Source organism: Primulina eburnea, chromosome 17 (assembly GCF_022965805.1).
Source record: "Primulina eburnea isolate SZY01 chromosome 17, ASM2296580v1, whole genome shotgun sequence".
Taxonomy (NCBI): domain Eukaryota; kingdom Viridiplantae; phylum Streptophyta; class Magnoliopsida; order Lamiales; family Gesneriaceae; genus Primulina; species Primulina eburnea.
In genome coordinates this window covers 23,266,679-23,289,431 of record NC_133117.1, presented here as the reverse complement: position 1 = coordinate 23,289,431, position 22,753 = coordinate 23,266,679, and the positions used below count along the sequence as shown (strand labels likewise).

At 37.6% G+C, this 22,753-nt stretch overlaps 1 long non-coding RNA gene across 1 annotated transcript; it reads right to left on the bottom strand.

Moving 5' to 3' along the window:
- Nucleotides 1-15,490: 15,490 nt before the first annotated feature.
- LOC140818797 (uncharacterized) lies at nucleotides 15,491-16,794 on the bottom strand. The gene is made up of 3 exons (XR_012115060.1): nucleotides 16,517-16,794; nucleotides 16,398-16,421; nucleotides 15,491-16,132 (listed from the first exon to the last, which is right to left on the bottom strand). It is a non-coding gene; the product is annotated as an uncharacterized lncRNA (long non-coding RNA).
- Between the last annotated feature and the right edge of the window lie 5,959 nt (nucleotides 16,795-22,753).

The following is a 22,753-nucleotide window of genomic DNA, read 5'->3' as shown; positions in this document are numbered from 1 at the left end:
ATATATTTTATGTGTGTGTTTATCTTTTCTTCTTTCGGGGTTCGAAATTTTACCCGGTCTATTTTATTTCAACTCCCGTGTGCTATAAAATTTAAATATGCATTTTAATATCGTCTATAAACCAATATTTTCTAATACATATTTTAAACACACTAATTAGTTATTTGACTTAATTATTTTAAATTCCTCAATTTAAAATAATTAATCTTAGTTATCACCAAATAACATATAATTAAATCGGGTCATTACATTTCTCCCCCTTCTAACAAAAGATTTCGTCCTCGAAATCGAAAAACACAACACACCTTATATACAACATAGTTAAACATCTACCACTGATAGTACATAGGAAAATCAGAGTACAAGAAATAATTTGTGACAATTTCAAACAAGTGAGGCCATTCTTGCCGCATTTTAGCCTCCAGCTCTCATGTAGCCTCTTCAGTCCCATGTCTACTCCATTGTACCACAACTAGTGGAATCGTTTTATTTCGAAGTTTCTTATCCTTTCGATTAAGAATTTGTATAGGATACTCAACCTAGCTAAGAGAACTGTCCAACTCCACATTCTCGGGTCTCAGAACATGAGATGGATCCGGCTAGATACATGAAACACATCATGTATAGCAGCCAAACTCTGCGGCAAGTCCAATCTATACGCTAATAAGCCGATCCTCTCAACAATAATATAGGGTCCAATATAACGTGGAGCTATCTTCCCTTTTCGCCCAGATCTCATCGTTCCACGAAATGGTGACACTTTCAAGAAAACTTGATCGCCAAACTGAAATTCCAAGGGCCTACGTCTTTTATTTGCATAGCTAGATTGACGATCTTGAGATGCTTTCATTCTTTTTCTAATCAATTTAATCTTTTCATTCATCTCTTCAACAAACTCGGGTTGTACCAATGGTTTTTCTCCAACCTCATTCCAACATACGGGCGATCGACACCTTCTACCATACAAAGCTTCGAATGGTGCCATCCCAATAGTTGTTTGAAAAATATTATTGTATGAGAATTCAACCAATGGTAAAGATTCTTGCTAGTTTCCACCAAAATCCATGACCACAGATCGTAACATATCTTCCAAAGTTTGTATAGTCCTCTTTGTCTGACCATCTGTTTGGGGACGATAAGTTGTACTCATTGCCAACTTAGTACCCAAAGCATTCTGAAGACTACTCCAAAACTTGGAAGCAAATCTAGGATCTCGGTCAGATACAATAGATACTGGAACTCCATGCAATCGAATAACATTATCCACATGTAATCGTGCCATTTTATTATAAGCATAAGTATGATCGTATGGAATAAAATGTGCTGATTTAGACAATCTATCGACTATCACCCAGATAGCATCACAATCTCTGTTTGATCTGGGCAAGTGAGTCATGAAGTCCATTGCAATATGTTCCTAGTTCCATTGTGGTATTTCTAAAATCTGTAACATACCTCCAGGTTTCATTCTCTCGGCTTTAACCTGCTGGCATGTCAAACATTTCGCTAAAAATTCAGAAATATCTCTTTTCATCGCATCCCACCAGAAATATGGTTTCAGTATGTGGTACATTCTATGAGTACCAGGATGGACACTATGACGGCTACAATGTGCCTCTTGAAGCAATGCTTCTCTCAATCCTGTGACATTTGGTACCACCAATCTGTTATTCATTCGTAAACAACCATCTGATGAGATATTGTATTTATCTGGGTTACCAGACAAAACCAAGTCTTTCGATTTCTGAACCTTTGAATCATTCTTTTGAGCTTTCTTCATCTTCGAAATAATCTTCGGCTCAAATTGTAAAGCAGATACAATAAAATGATTGCCTTTCGGCTGAAAAGTCCAACCAGAAGTACATAAATCATCATAATTCTGCCAGACATGGATAGATGATATCATAACATCCTGATACTTCCGGCTTAATGCATCTGCAACTTGATTGATTTTTCCTGGCCGATACTGTATTTCACAGTCAAAATCCTTCAATAAATCTAACCATCGTCTCTGCCTCATATTCAGTTCTGATTGAGTAAATAGATATTTCAAACACTTATGATCTGAGTAGATAATAAACTGCTCACCATATAGATAATGTCGCCAAACTTTTAAAGCAAAAACGATGGCTGTTAGTTCAGATCATGAACTGGATATCGGGATTCGTGTGTTTTCAATTTCCTTGAAGCATAGGCAATAACTTTTCCATGCTGCATTAGAACACATCCCAAACCTCTTGATGATGCATCAGTACAAACCACAAATCCACCTGATCCAGATGGCAATGCCAACATTGGTGCTGTTGTCAGCTTCTCTTTCAATGTAAGAAAACTATTCTCACATTCATCTGACCAAATAAATCTTGCATCTTTCTTGGTCAGTTGGGTAATAGGTCGAGCAATCTGCGAAAATCCTTCAATGAATCGTCTATAATACCCAGCCAATCCCATAAAACTTCGAATCTCTGGTATATTGGTTGGTCTAGCCCATTCAGGACTGCTTCAAATTTACTCGGATCTGCGGATATACCTTGGGCTTATATCACATGACCCAAAAATATCACGCTATCCATCCAGAATTCACACTTCGACAACTTAGCATACAATTGAGAATTCCGAAGTGTTTGAAGAACCAATCGTAAATTCTCTTTATGTTCCCGTTTTGATCTCGAATACACCAGTATATCATCAATAATGACAATAACAAATTTATCCAGAAAATTTCTGAATACTCTATTCATCAACTCCATAAACACTGCTGGTGCATTTGCTAAACCAAATGGCGTTACTAGAAATTCATAATGCCCATATCTAGTTCTAAAAGCTGTTTTAGGAACATCTTCTTCTCTAACCCGAAGTTTATGGTATCCTGATCGAAGATCAATCTTCGAATAAAGATAATTTCCTTGAAGCTGATCAAACAATTCATCAATTCTAGGCAGATGGTATTTATTTTTAACAGTAACTCGATTGAGCTGCCTATAATCAATGCACATTCTCATGAAACCATCTTTCTTCTTTACAAACAGTACAGGTGCTCCCCAAGGTGACATACTAGGGCGTATATAACCTTTTTCAAGTAAATCATGTAACTGTTCTTTCAATTCTTTTAGTTCTGCAGGAGCCATTCTGTACGGCGCTCTAGAAATCGACGCAGTACCCGGCATCAAGTCGATGCTAAAATCTATTTCTCTCTGTGGTGGAAAGCCTGGTATTTCTTTAGGAAAGACATCGGGAAATTCTTTCGCTACTGGGATATCAGATAATTTCGGTTCTTTCTTGGTAGAATCCACAGGATAAACCATATATCCCTCATTTCCTAAAGATAATAATCTAAACATTTCCATCGCTGAGACTAACGGTATCTTAGCCTGTGATCCTCGACCATAAAAATTCCATTTGCTACCATAGTATGGCCTAAATCGTACTACACCATGAAAACAATCTACAGTGGCTCGATAACTAGACAGTGTGTCCATACCAATGATACAATCAAAATCATGCATCAGTAATACAATCAAGTTTGTGATCATAATGCTATCATCGAAATGCAACACACAATCTAACATAATTTGCCCAGATGTAATAAATCGACCAGCTGGCGTAGACACAGATACAGTTTCATGAAATGATGTAGTCCAAAGTTCATATTCATCAACATAATCGGATGCAATGAATGAATGAGATGCCCCAGTATCAAATAAAACTCGTGCAATATGATCGTAAATAAGGCAAGGACCTGCGATCACCCCGCCTGGATCCTCTCTAGCCTGATCCTCAGTCAAAGCATATACTCGGGCTTGTTGAGGACCCTGGAAAGACTGTGGCACATTACCCCTGACCTGTGGGTAACTAGACTGCTGGTAGTGTTAGAGTAGGTGCACGTCGAGCCAAGTGTTGGCCGAGTGTTCACAATGAAACTCTATGTATAAGCAATCTTTATTTTAATAATATTTGAAATTATTATTTTGGCACATCTTTATCTGTATACCCATGCTAGCTGCATAGATAAAGCCCTTGAATATACAAATAGTAGAAAGAATATGATATGCTCATATGATGAGTATCATGAAACTCATATTTGTAATACTGTATATTCTAAACAGTTCCTAGTCGATTCAGCCGCCGATAAGAAGGATATAGGTCGCTCGAGTTAGAGACTAGTATCTGCAATGTGAGTACCATGTTTCATTGGTAGGGGACATTGTGATGTCTGATCATGCAGATAGGTGCTCCTGGTAGAGTGCACTGAACAACCCTCCATTAAGGACTTTCCAAGTGGTTCTTACTTATCGAGTGGAAACGTCCTAGTTTATGGTTGTACACCATTAGTCCTTATGACCCGGGACAACATTGAGACTCTATGTGCTAGCATTGCACTTTGACTTGTTTACCGACTCTCAAGGGGTCATCAGGTGGCAAGGTTGGGTGTTCTGTCGAAACATATAGGAGTCGATGCATTGTAGTCGGGGATTCACCGCTTACCTTCGGGTATGGATATCCTATGTGTTCTCATGTGTATGTAGGTTGAAATCTCTGATCAGAGTATGGTGGTAATTATGAAAGGGGTTTCATAGATTACACCATCGATGCAACTACGACATGACACATAGTATCGAATTCATTGACAACTCTCGATATACCAATAGTTGTCGAATCGATCGGGATATATGAGTTGAAGGGACTGTACTGTACGCTAACCATAATTGAATGGTTCTTGCAGGCACTATCATTTGATACCTAGGGAATCATGTTAGCGATGCTGCTAAACGTTTAACATGATTGGTTGGGTACTATCAGACTTGAGTTCTGACGTTCTTATTATCAAGGAGTTGATAAGTAAGAATGGAGCAATTGGGGTATGCTCATATAAGGACATGTTTAGTCCGAATCACATGGAGATGTGAACCCACGGCTAGTTGTATCAATGAACCATTGAGGGCCACACAAGTACTAGCTTTCTAGATCCCGTTGAGAAGTTAAAAATAATTCAATGTGTTGAACGGCTTATAAAGGAGTTTATAAGCGTAAGGAAAATTAGAAGTATGACTTCTATGAGAGAAATGTAAATTTTAATTTATGAAAGTGTTCCTAAATTAAAAGTTGGCCAAGTGAATAATGTATTTGAGAATTGTGATTTTCATAAACATTATTATGGACTAAATTAAATTAATTCAAGTGTTGAATTAATTAAACACTAGTGGACCTAGTAGAGTCCAAATAATTAAATTAATTCAAGTGTTGAATTAATTAAATCACATTGAGTCTTGTAGAGCTCAATTTAAATAAATTATTTAAACTAGTGGACTTGAGTAAATTCAAGTAATATTTAATTAGTCTCAAATATGTTTGAGATAATTAAATTAAGTCCATGGATTTTTAATTGTTAAAATCAAATAATTCTTGCATGCATGGGAAGATGAAAGGTTGGGAGACAACTTTTTCAAATATCTAGGCTTGGCATTGGAATTCACATCAACTTTTTCAAGGACCAAGACAAGTCTCCATTCCCCCCTTAATACATGAGATGGCCGAAACTTTGAATAGATACCACCAAGTTTTTCTCTCATTTTTCTTCTTCAAGTGTTGAGGAAAGAAAAAGACTTCTCTTTGAAAAATCTTCTTATTTTTCTAGTGCAAAATAAGAAGGGTTCTAGCTAGTTAGTGGTGGGCTTGATTTTGAAGGAAAGGAGGAAGCTTGTAGATCAACTCATCCATTCAAGAGCTAAAGTGTTTACACTTTAGTTGGAGCCATACATCAATCCTTGTGATTGATAGGTACATTTCTTAAACACACTATGAATGTCATTTTTGTGTTTTTGTATTTGCTACACAATATTATCAAGGTGGCCGAAATTTTCTTCAAGAAAATTAAAATTTTAAACTTCCGTTGCGCTTCCGGTCACCGTAACCGATCTCCTTTCAAGTGGTATCAGAGCTATGGTTACGTTTTTGTGTAGCAACTACAAGATATTATGTTGAGATTGATTTCTAACCGCTTGAGACGAAATTTTGCAACAAATAAAAGGCCGGACTTGTAGCACTTTTTGGGCAGCAAGGTGCTGCCCATTTCGGGCGCCTCGGGCTGCCCGAGGGGCTGCCCGAAACGGGCAGCAAGGGCAGCCCAAAGGGCTGCCCGAAAACCCTACTTTTAAATAAAATAAAAAAAAAATTGTTGGCCGGAATCCGGCGACGGCGATGACGACTAGGGTTTCCAAAAGTGTTTTGGAATATCAAAGTGTCATGGGCCTTGAGTTGTTGGTCCATTAGATGGCTAACATGTTTGTGAATTTTAAATGGGCCAAAATATTTTTGGTGAAAAATGAGTTTTTGGGCCCTTAAGTTTAAAATTACAAAAGTTGCAAATATTTTCTCATGAAATAAATAATTTAAGTTGGACTTTAATTATTTATAGTAAATGGTGATTTACAAGAAATTCGGTTATAAATAAATTAATTTGAAAGTAGACAAAGGTGTTTGTATACTTTGTTAATTTAGTTTATAATCGTGGCGGTTAGTGATTGGATCAAGATATATAATATTGGATCAATTAATTATTGTGATAATTAATTGATGGTGTATGATATGTGATATTATGCATGAAGGATGATCAAAAGCCCAAGCCCAATTTGCTAGGTGTATGCTAGGATATTTTGTGTTGAATGGTTGTAATTATTATCAATTCATAAAGTGGGCTTGGTTTATGGCCCTTTCCCACCCCATGAGATGTATCCCTATTTGCCATGGATATTTATTTATAAATATTAGTATAGTGGATGATCAAGATTGGAAGATGGTGGCCATGATGATTATGAAGATCGAAGACATGTAAATATTGAAAGCTAATGTAATAGTTGCATTTGCATCCCATGCATTTCCCTAGGATTGGACCTAGGCCCGTGCTTAGCTCACACGGTCCGTTATTATTGGGGCGATTGATCATCCTTGTTTTGTTTACTGTTTATAATATATGCATGATATGTTATAAATAATGAGTATGTGCGTTATTATTATGATAATAACAAAGTTGCATGAATCCGGCAAACATACGATCAAACATGGCGAGCTTTTAAAATAAAATTAATGATGAGACCTTTCAAAATTAAAAAACCCTCATTTTGAATAAGATTCAAAATTAATATCAAGCCCGAAAAGGGGAATTATAAATTTGTTTATAATTTCCTTGTCTTCCATCGACAATGGGTGCATGATGAACGCTACCCGTACTCGGGGCTCGGCTCATATTATTGGGGGAGCTCTGGGTGTCGGAAAGCTGTGACATCCATTGACATAGTGATGTGAACTACGTGGAACTCCCATGACTTCGGCTCAGATAATTGAGGGAACTCATGGCGACCGTCCATTAAGGTTCAACATCGATGGGTAAGGCTTGACACGTAAAGATGAACGACGTCAATATTGGGTCCTAATCAAACGTGGGACAAAAGTTTACGTAGAGGGTTGCATTGTGATGCAATTGGAAACTACCTTTTAGGAATTGTGATTGGCTGATATAATTCGGGATCATAATTCGCTAATTGGACCTTACGTACCTACTGAGGAAAGGAGTTTCCCGTTTTCACTAGAGGGTAGTGAAAGATGTCAAAACAGTGGGAGCAAATATTTATGAAGTAAAAGTCCATACTTTATATCTTACTAAATATTTTAAAATAGTCATTAACATTTATCTGTTTTACTTTTCAGTACAAAATTTGACAATGTCTTCGATTCCCAATCCACTTTCTGCCATTCTCGAAAAACACGTTTTGACCGGACCTAATTATCTCACTTGGCTAAGAAACCTAAAGATCGTCTTGAACTCGGAAAGAATTGCATATACACTGACTGAGTCGCCCCTGTTGAGGCTCCGACTGGCTGCACACCTGAGGAATTGCAGACTTACAAGGAATGGTGTGACCATGACTTGAAAGCAAAGTGTTATATGTAGGCTTCGATGAACGATGAGCTGCAGAGGCGATTCGAGGATGCTAAGAATGTTGCTGACATTCATATGCACCTCAAGGAGCTCTTTGGTGAGCAGACTCGGCCTCTAAGGCATGCCACAGTCAAGGAGCTCATCACTTTACGCATGCGAGATGGGGCTTCTGTCCATGAGCATGGCCTAAAGTTTATTGGGCTCGTGGATAAGCTCGTTGGCATGGATTTGATCTTGCCTTCGGAGCTGACCACCGACGTGTTGCTGTTGTCACTGCCGTGCTCGTTCGATCCTTTTGTGGTGAATTTCAATATGAACAAGCTTGAGCCGAGCCTTGAAGAGTTGGTGAACATGCTTGTGACCTTTGAGTCCACAATCAAAAAGGAGAAGCCGGTTCTTTATGTGGGCTCTTCATCTGGCACGAAGACCGGTCCACCTGGGAAGGGAAAGAAGCGTTCTTTCCAGCGCACCAAGAAGAGCGTGCCCTTGAAGAGGCAGACTCCGAATCCCGTAGTGGCAGCCACACCAGTGAAGGCTGAGAAGACAGTTGACATCTGTCATCACTGCAAGAAGCCTGGACATTGGAGGCGTAACTGCGGGGAATATCTTGCCCAGAAGGGTTCTGGCAAAGGTATGTTCTACATTGAAGTAAATATCTCCATTAACTCTACTTCTTGGGTATTGGACACCGGCTGTGGCTCACATCTCTGTAATGATTTGCAGGTGATGGAAAGAAGTAGGAAGCTCAGGGAAAGTGAGACCTTCTTGAGGATGGGCAATGGAGCAAGGGTTGCTGCCAAGGCTGTGGGAGATGTTTATTTATGTTTGAACAATGATTTTAAGTTTGTTTTGATAAATGTTTTGTTCGTACCAGACTTGATTAAAAACATTATTTCCATTCCTATGCTTGATATTGATGGATTTTCTTGTTTATTTGGCAAAGGTGTTTGCAATATTTACAAGAATGAATGTTTAGTTGGTACCGGAGAACTAGAAAACAATCTCTACATCTTAAAATTGAAAGATATTCCACTTAACAATGTCCAAGCAATAACAACAACAAATAAGCGCAAACAAGATACTCTAAATTCGGCACAATTATGGCATGCTCGATTAGGACATATTTCCCTAAGAAGGATGAACAAGTTAGTGGGAGTTGGCATATTTGATATGTCTGATATTAACGCTCTCACGACTTGTGAATCCTGTCTGAAAGGAAAGATGACCAAGATTCTCTTTAAGGGCCATGTGGAGCGAGCCAAAGGGTTATTGGATTTGATCCATACCGATGTGTGCGGTCCGCTTAGCATCACCACTAAGCATGGACATGCCTACTTCATCACCTTTATCGATGATTTTTCGAGGTATGGGTATGTGTATTTGATGAAATACAAGTCTGAAGCCTTTGAAAGGTTCAAAGAATTCAGAAGTGAAGTAGAGAAGCAATTGGGACGAAGCATCAAGACACTTCGATCGGATCGAGGTGGTGAGTACTTGAGTGCCGAGTTCAAAGAGTATCTAAGGGAGAATGGGATTCTCTCGCAGTGGACTCCGCCCGCTACACCACAGTTGAATGGTGTTTCGGAGCGTCGTAACCGGACTTTGATGGACATGGTTCGGTCTATGATGGGGTTCACGGAGTTGCCGCCATCCTTTTGGGGATATGCGCTTGAGACAGCGGCACTGTTGTTGAACCATGCCCATACAAAAGCAGTTGATAAGACACCATATGAGATATGGATGGGTAAGCCACCCAAATATTCTTATTTTAGAATAAAGGGGTGCCCTGCTTATGTGAAGCAGGTAGTGGGAGATAAATTGGACTGTCGATCCATTTTATGTTACTTTGTGGGATATCCAAGGAATTCAGCCGGATATTATTTCTATCATCCTCAAGAAACAAAGGTGTTTGTTTCTAGGAATGCAACCCTTTTGGAAAGGGAATTTCTATTGGATAGAAAAGGCGAGATGATAGAACTAGAAGAGGTTCGAGAGACACCCACAGTTGTAGAACCCACACTCGAGAAACCAAGAGAGGAGATACAATCTCCTAGAAGAACCGAGAGAGTCTCGAGACCACCTATGAGGTATGGTCTGCTTCTTGAAGAGGGCCATGATGAGCCTAACCATGGATGTGATCCAAGGACCTTCAGGGAAGCGTTATCTGATGCCGATTCATCCAAATGGCTTGAAGCAATGGAATCTGAGATGAATTCCATGCATTCGAACCAAGTGTGGAATCTCGTGGATCCACCTGAGGGAATTATTCCCATAGGGTGTAAATGGATTTACAAGAGGAAACTTGGTGCGGATGGGAAGGTATTGACCTTCAAGGCGCGATTGGTGGCAAAAGGATATACTCAAAGACAAGGAGTTGACTTTGAGGGAACCTTTTCCCCAGTCGCAATGTTCAAGTCCATAAGGATTTTTCTACCCATAGCTGCATGGTATGACTATGAGATATGGCAGATGGATGTTAAGACAGCCTTTCTTAATGGGGATATTAAGGAAGAGATTTACATGTCTCAACCCGAAGGGTTTACATCTATCGGAATTGAGCATATGGTATGCAAACTTCAAAGATCTATTTATGGTCTAAAGCAGGCATCTAGGAGTTGGAACCTCAGATTCGACAGTACAATCAAAGAGTTTGGTTTTACTAAGAATCCTGAGTAACCTTGTGTGTATAAGAAGGTCAGTGGGAGTGCTGTGACATTCCTGATGTTTTATGTTGATGACATTCTACTCATTGGGAATGATGTAGGAATGTTGCAATCAACTAAAATATGGTTAGCAAGCAAGTTCTCGATGCAGGACTTGGATGAAGCATCTTTTGTATTGGGAATACAGATCTATAGAGATAGATCAAAAAGATTGCTTGGTCTCACCTAGTCCACATACATTGATATCATCGTGAAGCGGTTCTCGATGGATGAGTCCAAGAGAGGACATCTACCAATGTGTCATGGCGTGACCCTATCCAAGTCTATGTCTCCCAAGACAGATGTAGAGATAGCGGCGATGACAAGCATTCCTTATGCATCGGCGATTGGTAGCATCATGTATGGGATGATATCTACACGTCCTGACGTAGCTTTCGCACTAAGTGTAGTGAGTAGATATCAATCGAACCCTGGTCTTCCACATTGGAAAGCTGTGAAAGACATCCTCAAGTATTTGAGAAGGACCAATAAGTTGTTCTTGGTCTATGGGGGTGGAGAACTAAAATTGGAAGGCTATACCGACTCTAGCTTCCAAGGTGATATCGATGACTCAAAGTCAACCTCTGGATTCATATTCATGCTCAATGGTGCTGCTGTCTCTTGGAAGAGTTCCAAGCAAGATAGTACGGCGGATTCCACCACTGAGGCAGAATATATTGCTGCATCAGCTGCAGCAAAGGAGGCTGTTTGGATAAGGAATTTCGTCCAAGAGTTGGGCGTCATTCCTAATGGAGTTGCTCCAGTCCCGGTGTTTTGTGACAACACGGGAGCCATTGCTCAGGCGAAGGAGCCAAGGTCTCATCAGAAGTCCAAACACGTATTGAGAAAGTACCACATCCTCCGAGAGATAGTGGAAAGAGGAGACGTCACGATTGACAAAGTCGGCTCCGCAGATAATGTTGCTGATCCGCTAACTAAGCCTTTACCTGGACCATTATTCGAGAAGCATCGCGAATCGATGGGTTTAAAGCATATAGGTAGTTGGCTCTAGTGCAAGTGGGAGATTGTTAGAGTAGGTGCACGTCGAGCCAAGTGTTGGCCGAGTGTTCACAATGAAACTCTATGTATAAGCAATCTTTATTTTAATAATATTTGAAATTATTATTTTGGCACATCTTTATCTGTATACCCATGCTAGCTGCATAGATAAAGCCCTTGAATATACAAATAGTAGAAAGAATATGAGATGCTCATATGATGAGTATCATGAAACTCATATTTGTAATACTGTATATTCTAAACAGTTCCTAGTCAATTCAGCCGCCGATAAGAAGGATATAGGTCGCTCGAGTTAGAGACTAGTATCTGCAATGTGAGTACCATGTTTCATTGGTAGGGGACATTGTGATGTCTGATCATGCAGATAGGTGCTCCTGGTAGAGTGCACTGAACAACCCTCCATTAAGGACTTTCCAAGTGGTTCTTACTTATCGAGTGGAAACGTCCTAGTTTATGGTTGTACACCATTAGTCCTTATGACCCGGGACAACATTGAGACTCTATGTGCTAGCATTGCACTTTGACTTGTTTACCGACTCTCAAGGGGTCATCAGGTGGCAAGGTTGGGTGTTCTGTCGAAACATATAGGAGTCGATGCATTGTAGTCGGGGATTCACCGCTTACCTTCGGGTATGGATATCCTATGTGTTCTCATGTGTATGTAGGTTGAAATCTCTGATCAGAGTATGGTGGTAATTATGAAAGGGGTTTCATAGATTACACCATCGATGCAACTACGACATGACACATAGTATCGATTCATTGACAACTCTCGATATACCAATAGTTGTCGAATCGATCGGGATATATGAGTTGAAGGGACTGTACTGTACGCTAACCATAATTGAATGATTCTTGCAGGCACTATCATTTGATACCTAGGGAATCATGTTAGCGATGCTGCTAAACGTTTAACATGATTGGTTGGGTACTATCAGACTTGAGTTCTGACGTTCTTATTATCAAGGAGTTGATAAGTAAGAATGGAGCAATTGGGGTATGCTCATATAAGGACATGTTTAGTCCGAATCACATGGAGATGTGAACCCACGGCTAGTTGTATCAATGAACCATTGAGGGCCACACAAGTACTAGCTTTCTAGATCCCGTTGAGAAGTTAAAAATAATTCAATGTGTTGAACGGCTTATAAAGGAGTTTATAAGCGTAAGGAAAATTAGAAGTATGACTTCTATGAGAGAAATGTAAATTTTAATTTATGGAAGTGTTCCTAAATTAAAAGTTGGCCAAGTGAATAATGTATTTGAGAATTGTGATTTTCATAAACATTATTATGGACTAAATTAAATTAATTCAAGTGTTGAATTAATTAAACACTAGTGGACCTAGTAGAGTCCAAATAATTAAATTAATTCAAGTGTTGAATTAATTAAATCACATTGAGTCTTGTAGAGCTCAATTTAAATAAATTATTTAAACTAGTGGACTTGAGTAAATTCAAGTAATATTTAATTAGTCTCAAATATGTTTGAGATAATTAAATTAAGTCCATGGATTTTTAATTGTTAAAAATCAAATAAGTCTTGCATGCATGGGAAGATGAAAGGTTGGGAGACAACTTTTTCAAATATCTAGGCTTGGCATTGGAATTCACATCAACTTTTTCAAGGACCAAGACAAGTCTCCCTTCCCCCCTTAATACATGAGATGGCCGAAACTTTGAAAAGATACCACCAAGTTTTTCTCTCATTTTTCTTCTTCAAGTGTTGAGGAAAGAAAAAGACTTCTCTTTGAAAAATCTTCTTATTTTTCTAGTGCAAAATAAGAAGGGTTCTAGCTAGTTAGTGGTGGGCTTGATTTTGAAGGAAAGGAGGAAGCTTGTAGATCAACTCATCCATTCAAGAGCTAAAGTGTTTACACTTTAGTTGGAGCCATACATCAATCCTTGTGATTGATAGGTACATTTCTTAAACACACTATGAATGTCATTTTTGTGTTTTTGTATTTGCTACACAATATTATCAAGGTGGCCGAAATTTTCTTCAAGAAAATTAAAATTTTAAACTTCCGTTGCGCTTCCGGTCACCGTAACCGATCCCCTTTCAGGTAGGACGGTGCAGGAGCAAATGGTCGCTGAGATGAGCCACCAGGAAAACTACCTCTGGCATAAGACAACTGTTGTGGCTGCATCTGTCCCTGTGCACGGCTCGGACAAACTCTGGTATAATGCCCTGACTGACCACAAGTATGACATGAACCCTGTACTCCACTACACTGTGCAGTAGGATGTCTTCCTCCACATCGATCACAGTAAATCACGGGGTACCGTCCACCTGTCACACTTTGTGAACTGCTCGAACTAGAGGAACTGGACTGATATTTCTTTTTAAACTGTTTTCCTTTTGGTCTGAATTGTTTTTGTTTCTGTTGGTATGACTGTTGAGATGGAAAAGATGGTGTACCTGCTGAAAAAAATGAACCATCACTAGGCATTTGTTGAGCTTGTGGTTGTCTACCCCTTTTCAATCTAGCTTCAATTCCAATCGCCTTGTCCACAGCTTCGGCATAAGTTGTAGGCGACCCAGCCATAACCATAGCATGTACTTGGTAGTCCAGTCCTTCCAAAAATTTTGAAATTTTTCCTTTTTCGCTGACAGCCACGTGGGGTACATAAGTGAGAAGAGCATAAAGTTGTCGAGCATATTCTTCAACGTACATATTGCCCTGAACTAGTCGATGAAATTCAGATTCTCTGGCTGAATAATAGGATGACGGAGCATATTCTTGGAGAAATTTAGCACGAAACAACTCCCAAGTGATCTGACTACCTGTTTGTTGCAGTACATTTGAAGTAGCCTCCCACCAACGCTGTGCACGATCCCGTAGTTGGAGAACTGCCATAGTTAACCTTCTATCAGAATCATAATGTACAGTGTTAAACAGGAATTCAATGTGTTTCAACCATCCTTCTGCTCGATCACTGCCTTCATTTCCAAAGAATTTCGCAGGATGCATGTTCTGAAATCGAGCTACAGCCCATTCCATTTCATCAACTCGGTGCACTAACTGTTCTACCTCTGCATCAGCTTTAGCGGCTATCTCTACAGCAGGACACTCGCGTCTACCTCGAGGAACTCTGTCATTTCCTCCGATATTCTGTGCCACAGAATCCTGAGCCACTTCTTTTCCTTTCCCTTTATTTCCTCTAGTTGCCATTCTACAGGATTTAAGGTTAAATTCCCAAAATATTCAATAACCTCAATATAATCAAAGCACCGAAATACAACTCAAATGTATAATCTACATGTCATATCACTAAGATACTAACATATAGTTCATTCCAGGCAAGGGCAATTAATTTCAAATAATCAAACACATGCGCACAAATCTTTGGTGCCTAAACTCGAGTGTACTAACTCTAGCACGAGCATATCCCAGTCTACGCTCTGATACCAACTGTGAGGGCCCGTTATCCTAATAACGATTTATCAACATGCAATCATGATTAATCAGTAAACAGCAGAAAAGTGAGTTAAAAATTTGTGTTTTGGCCTATAAAATTTCGGCATGAGCTTCCTGTAAATAGGACATACCAGAAAATCAAATACTAAAAATAAACGACATGTGCCCTCAATAAACACAATAGCGTACACACGTGCCAGCCAGACACGATCATGACATATACAAACCAAAATATCATAGAGCCGACAAGGCTCGATAATACCATAATACAATCCTCCAAATATATACATATAGTATTTGGGAGACAGCAACACCACGCAGTACCTAAATACAACTGAGCCTACTCTCAAGAAGCTCTGGTACTTCCTGAGGCTTCCTCTCGAGCGCCTGAAGTCGAACCACCTGTCATGTCCACACACAAAAGACACAACAGCCCCCTCTCGAGGGTCGGCAACCCCAGTACGAGACATCAAGAAACCACGATATATGACATAGAAATGCAATGATGTCATGCATGAATGCAATGCATAAATAGGTGCAAGATATCAGGATATCAGGAATCAAATGATCGATAAAACAATCATACATATATGCTCGAGCTGGTCCACGACTCAGCGGACTGTGCCTGGGATATGGCCCAGCCTCGAAGCCAGCAACTACCTAAGCCGGACCGAATCAAGGTAGCCAAACATCTCCAGGACACCATATCATATCATATATATATAATGGATCTCAACCGAAATATAACTGGATCTCAATAACAGATAGGTTCAATATGATATGTTCAGTGGTATTGATGTGTCTAACTAAAATAAAATGTGTGTGAACAAAAGAAATATTTTATTTTATTTTGCACATCAATTACCAACTGATAATATGCGAGTCAGCATATAATATCACATAAATCAGCAAATAGCAAATAAATCATACACAGGATCATCAAATGTCTCTGTCAGACATCGTGAAAATAACTGATCTCTACGTACCTCAACTAATTTACCAGTAATTTAAATCCTCAAGAAAGTCCTGGAATTGTCAACTCAGACAAATCACCTGAATATTAATTTAAATGGTCTTATTATCATATAACAATTCCAAAACCATTTAAATTCACTAAAGATCCAATTTCAACTATTTAGGCATTTTAAATTCCTAAAATTCCAATATTCAACTAAAATGCCCAAAATTAATCATTTCAATTTTAATTCGTTGTAAAACATCGAACTAGCTGCTACTCGATTTATAGCCTCACTAATTCGAAAATATCTACTTAAATATTCTGAAAATCGCTAACAGATTTCTAAAATTTGATCAATACCTCGATTCAACTCAAAGTTTGTACCTACATCAAAAAATATAATCAATATCAATATTGATATCACATTTAACCAAAAATTTGAGCAACCCTTAAACAATTTCTGGAATCATAATTTATACCTCAATATATATACCAAAACGAAGCCTATGACCCAGAGAACAGAAGCCCTCAATCAATTTCCGAACTCCGGCAACGTAAGGCAACGATTTAACGAAGAAACGGGCGACGGGTTTTTGAAAAATGTGGAGAAACACTTCAATATGGGTACCAAAACGTAGCTCTCGTCGAGAGATTTCCAACCATATATTTACTTTAATTTTTCGGCGACCGGTGACGGAGATACAGTCAATAAAATCAGATGAAAATTGTGAAGAAATGTAAGAACAAAAGCTACGGGTGAATGAGGGAGAATTGTCCGGTTTCCGAGGAAGAATTCAGGGTGATGATGGTGATTATCTTATTCTATTTTATTTCAACTCTCGTGTGCTATAAAATTTAAATATGCATTTTAATATCGTCTATAAACCAATATTTTCTAATACATATTTTAAACACACTAATTAGTTATTTGACTTAATTATTTTAAATTCTTCAATTTAAAATAATTGATCTTAATTATCGCCAAATAACATATAATTAAATCGGGTCATTACATCAAGTGTGATTTCCTTTGTCGAGCCAACTGCATGACTTTATCCTTGAATATAAAGCAATCATGAATAGGATGTTTGCAGTATTTTGGGTCATCCACTCTTTCAGCTTCTTTTTATCGCTTCAGTTCTGGCAATTCAATCAAGTTTTCTTTGACCAAATCATCAAATATTCCAGAAACATCTTAGTTAAGAAAGGGTACTGATTCGTTTGCATCTCCTTTAAGGTCGACTTTCGTCGCTCTCCTTCTTTAGAGATTTCTTTATTTTTTTGCTCTTATCACCTCTGTTCCCCTTCAATTTTACGAGTATTGTATTAACTGGCATAGATTCTTTGGTTGGGGTTTTGATAAAAGACTGGCCACATTTCTTGGAACTTTTTCGTTATTTTGTTATATGATTTTCTTGAGTTGGAGGTCCTTCCGCTCCACTTGTAACCATGCTCAGGTCCATATCATGAGCTTGTGTAGCTAATTCTTCAAATGTCCTTGGCTAGATTCTTTGAAGGATATATCGAAGCCCCCAGAGCATGCCTAGGATGCACATCTCAATCGTAGAAGATTTCGAAAATTGATCTTTGCAGTTAAGATTCAAGTTTCTCCGACGATTAATATAGTCAATGACAGACTTTTCTTTACATTGTCGTAAGTTTGTTTGCTCAATCATAGTGACTACTAGTCGGGTGCAATAGAAACGATTGAAAAATTCTCGTTTGTTTCAACTATCAATTGAGTATGCCTCCATGTTAGTGTATCAATCAAACGTGTTTCCTTGTAGCGAACAGACAAATTTCTTGACCATCTGGTCTCCATACATGCCAGCATTATTAAAGGTCTCAATTTTCATACTCTTTCATACTCATACCTCGATACTCAATGCATGAAATGAGCATTTTAAACTTGACATGATAGACATAACAAGGTTATCAACATTTAAATCATTTGTAGGAATGATTGGACATTACAATTTTAGTTCTATTTTTTCAGTATTACTCTACTTCCTTTAAGGTTAGTTTTTGTCACTCTCCTTTTTGAGAGATTGCATTCTTTTCGTTGCTCTTATCACTTGTGTTCCCCTTGACTTTCACGAGCATTGCATTAACTGAAACATACGGTTTTTGGTGAAAGACTCGCCTCATTTCTTGTAACTTTCTCTTTCTTTTGTCATATGATGTTCTTGAGTTGGAGGTCCTTCCGCTCCACTTGCAACCATGCTCAGTTCCATATCATGAGCTCGTGTAGCTAATTATTCATATGTATTTGGCTGAATTCCTTGAAAAATATATCGAAGCCCCCAATGCATGCCTTGGATGCACAATCTATAATAGAAGATTCTGACAATCGATTTTTGTAGTTAAGGCTCAAGTTTCTCCAATAATTAATATAGTCAATGACAGACTTTTTTTTCCATTGTCACGAGTTTGTTAGCTCAACCATATTGACTGCTCGTCGGTTGCAGTAGAAACGAGTGAATTTTTTTGTTTTAATTGGTTCCCACAATTGGTTCCAACTATCAATCGAGTATGCCCCCATATCAGTGTACCAATCAAACGCGTTTCCTTTTAGCAAACAGACAAATTGCTTCACCAGGTGGTCTCTATACTAGCAAGCCAGTATTATTACAGGTCTCAATTTTCATACTCTTTCATATGCATACCCCGATGCTCAATGCACGAAATGAATATTTTAAACTTGAGATGATAGACGTAACAAGGTTATTAGAATTTAAATTATTTGTAGGAATGATTAGACATTACAATTTTAGTTTTATTTTTCCACTATTGCTCTAGTTCCTCACGCTTTCAGATTTTATATTTCAACTTTTTCTTTATTATAAAAATGTTGTTTTCAATTCTTACAGATATAATATTGCATTCATATAAAAACAAAGAATTTATTTTTCATGTTCTTTAATTACAAAAACTCGATCCAATGATTAAGCTAGTGTTTGCAACCTTTCCAATACTACATATGAAATGTGTGCTTATTCATTTTCTAAAAAATACTAGAAAAATTATTTATTTCCTCTTACATATACATATATAATACTTTGAAAATACCTTGTACAATTTTAAAAATAAAAAATTAACTAACACTTAAAAATCAAAGAAAAATGTTTTAAATCTTAAAATCGTCAAACGTTTTACCAAACCTAAAAACATTATTTGAAAAGTATAGCACATACTATAACCTCTAAAAAACTACTCATAAACATAATTAAAATCATAAATCATAAACTAGTGCGGAAAATTAGAGTCGGTACTCGGGTTATGTGCACCTTCAATCCAGCAAAGTCAACCATCAAGACCTCCATAAACATTATTATCATACTCACCTGCATCAATCACACCTAGTGAGTCTAAAGACTCAACACATCATATCCTTGATAACAAATACTACGTAATACAGATCACATACAAAAGTGAAAAATACTTGTACTTAAAATAACATTTTCATGAAGATGCACAAACTTTAAACATAACATTTTCGTAAACCTTTTCATGATGCATAAAATTTTCATAAAAACATAAATGTTTTCATAAACTTTTGCATAAACATTTTCATAAAAAATTTTCATATAAACATAAACATATTCATATTCATATTTGTATCCATATTAATATCAACATATTCATATCATCATATTCATATTCATATTCGTGTTTGTTGAATTCAGATCGTGATTGTGACTCGTATTCTTAAATGTATTGGGCGATGGATCCACGATGAAGACATCAGCAACTCTCTCACCGGTCAACTGAGTCCATGGCCAACATAACAACGTATTCGTATTCGGATCACGTATTCGTATTCATATTCGTATCAATCGAAACACGATCTTCGGGCTCCCACTGAGACCATAACCCTCACGATATTTCCAACATATCATCGTATTTAGTTACAATTTCTTCACGTCCTTCAACATTTCGTATTTCCATCAATTAATAAAAACATGCATATAATATCGTTTTTCTTTTAAACCAAACATGCAACATATCTTTTAAATGTCAATGTTAAATCATAAAAATCCATAAACATTTGAAAATCATAACTTAACATATTAAAATCATAAACATCTATAAACATTTTAACAGATTAAAAATTCATAAAAATTTAAAATAAACGTTTTAACAAATAAAAATCATAAAAAAAACCATAAACGTTTTAAAATAAACATTTTAACATCAAGACATTTAAAAATAACATTTCGACATATTAAGTCATAAACATTTAAAATTAACATTTTGACATAAAAATCTCTAAACATATAAAATTCCATAAACATCCATAACCATTGAAAATAATCATATTAGCACATAAAACAGCATTCAGGACACTGCTATGACGTTTACTAGTTTTGGATGTAAAATGACTGTTTTACCCCTGGACGTAAAATTTCACATTTTTGACTTTTTCTTAATTCTGTTGACTCTAATATGTCCCAAATAATTATTTAAGCTTACATGAATTTTCTCATATTTTTATTTAGCATAAATCGATGACTTTTAATTTAATCTTTAAATATAACGTATTAATGCGTTTTAATCTCAAATTACACCAAACCTTAATATAAAATTCTCAAATTAAAAACTTAGACATTTAATAATTATTTGAGCTTAAACATAATTTTTCATAATTTTTTAAAGCTTAAAATGAGGCGTTTCAATTAATTCGTTAATTAGTGTTTCTTGCGGCGATTAAATCTCGGATAAATCCAAATCTCGTTATTTTGATCCTAAATTTTAAACATAACATTTTTATTATTTATTCTACCATTCCAAGTCATGAGCCACACCCATGGATCCATGGCTCAATTTTTCCTTCTTTATTTTTCGTTTTTGACACTTAATCAAACCACCCGAGCCAACTCCTAATTTATTCGAGCCACGACCGAGCCACCTTGAGCCAAACCCGAGCCAACCCATCTAGGAACCATCTTGACCAAGCCCAAGCCCCTGAATACAGCCCCGGCTCGCTCAAACCTTACTGGAACTTGACCCAATTTCTTCATGTGTTGTGCATGTGCCTAGCATATCTTAGGACTCCTAGCTAGCCTAGGGTTCTTCCAGCCGAGCTACCACCAAAAAACCATGACCTTAACTGACCCTGGACCATGCCCAGACCATACCCAAGCCCCTGGACGTGAGCAGCAAACCACCAAAACGTGGCAGCAGCCTCGCGTATATCATGTTGTCCATGCTTCATCATGTTCCTTCGAGTCACAGCGCACCCAAGCCGCACCAGCCCCTGCCCAGCCCCTAGTTCACCCTATTATGACCCTAATTACTCGACCTAGATCAGCCCAAGGCCCCAAGGCCTAGCCATCTCTACCCTGCACCAGCTTCTGTACCTGCGCTACTCCCCTTTCAATTTCTCGGGTGGAGTCCTAGCTTGCTAGGACTCCTCCCCAACCCCTGGTCTCGAGTCCTTGCGTGGCTAAGACTCTCTCCCTAACTCACCCACGACCTTAACCCAGCCCTGGTCAAGCCAAGCCCAGCCATGCACCAAGTCTCCCCCTTAAACGAGCCCTATGACACCAAACAACCACTTATGTTTTCCAGCTTCTGTTATTCGGTTGTGCAACGTTTTAGTTGTGTTATTTGGACCCTAAATCATGTAAAAACATGCTTAATCCATACCCTAACCATGGCAGCCTCTTGAACAACATAAAACATGATTTTGGAATCAAATAACACAAGTTTAACACCTATATACTCATAGTTACGAAAATAAAATTGTGTGTCATGTTTTCTTTCAAATCATGATCAAATAAATATTATGGTGTGATAGATGTTTGGAAGAAAGAAATATGGCGTGTCTTTGCGTATTTAACGCACGATTTTACGTTGACGATTGAAGAACGACGACGAAGAAACGACGGCTTGAAAATCCTTACAACTTTTGATGTTTTTCCCTTCACTTGTGTGTGAGTCTCGTGTATTTGGTGGTGGGGAGGAGTTGTAAATTATTGGGGAGCGTTTTAAGAGAGTGGAGCGTGTGATTAATAGGTTATGGGGTGGGTTTTTGAGTTTAAATAACAATTAAAAACACTAACAAATGTTTAGGCGCATTAGGAAAGTTAATTAGACCCATTAGAGCTTAATTAAAATATTAAAAATAATTTTGTTTAATAAAGTTTGTGAATTTATTAGTCGGGTTGCCAAAACGTTCGTATTTTTGTTGAAAATCCAACACCGATAAAAATTACATTCCGGCGTATAAAATCACCTCAAAACCCTTATTTTCAAAATTTTAATTTCAAAAATAAGAAAAAGCATCACCCTTAATTTAAATAATTAAAAACAAATAACCAATAAAAACATTTTCTATTTTTTCATCCATCGGTCTCCGTTCCTCGATCGCAACTCGGTTAACCTTTAAAAATACATTTTAATGCAATCATGTAGAAAAATATATTTTAAACATGCAAAATGTACAACATAATTAATTTATGCAATTAAAACAATTAATAAAAATACACTAGGAATTTAACAACTTGCATGCATGAGGTTCGCGTGGACTCTTAAATTTTATGGGCGTTACAATCTTCCCCCTTTAAATTGAATTTCGTCCTCGAAATTCCTTATCCTTAAAAATCCAAAGTTTAGATTCAGTTCTAGTATCCCAAAAATCCACACTTCTGCTATGCTACTCTGATCAGACTTAAGTTCTAGAATGTCCTTACGTCTCCTTGATCCCAATTAAT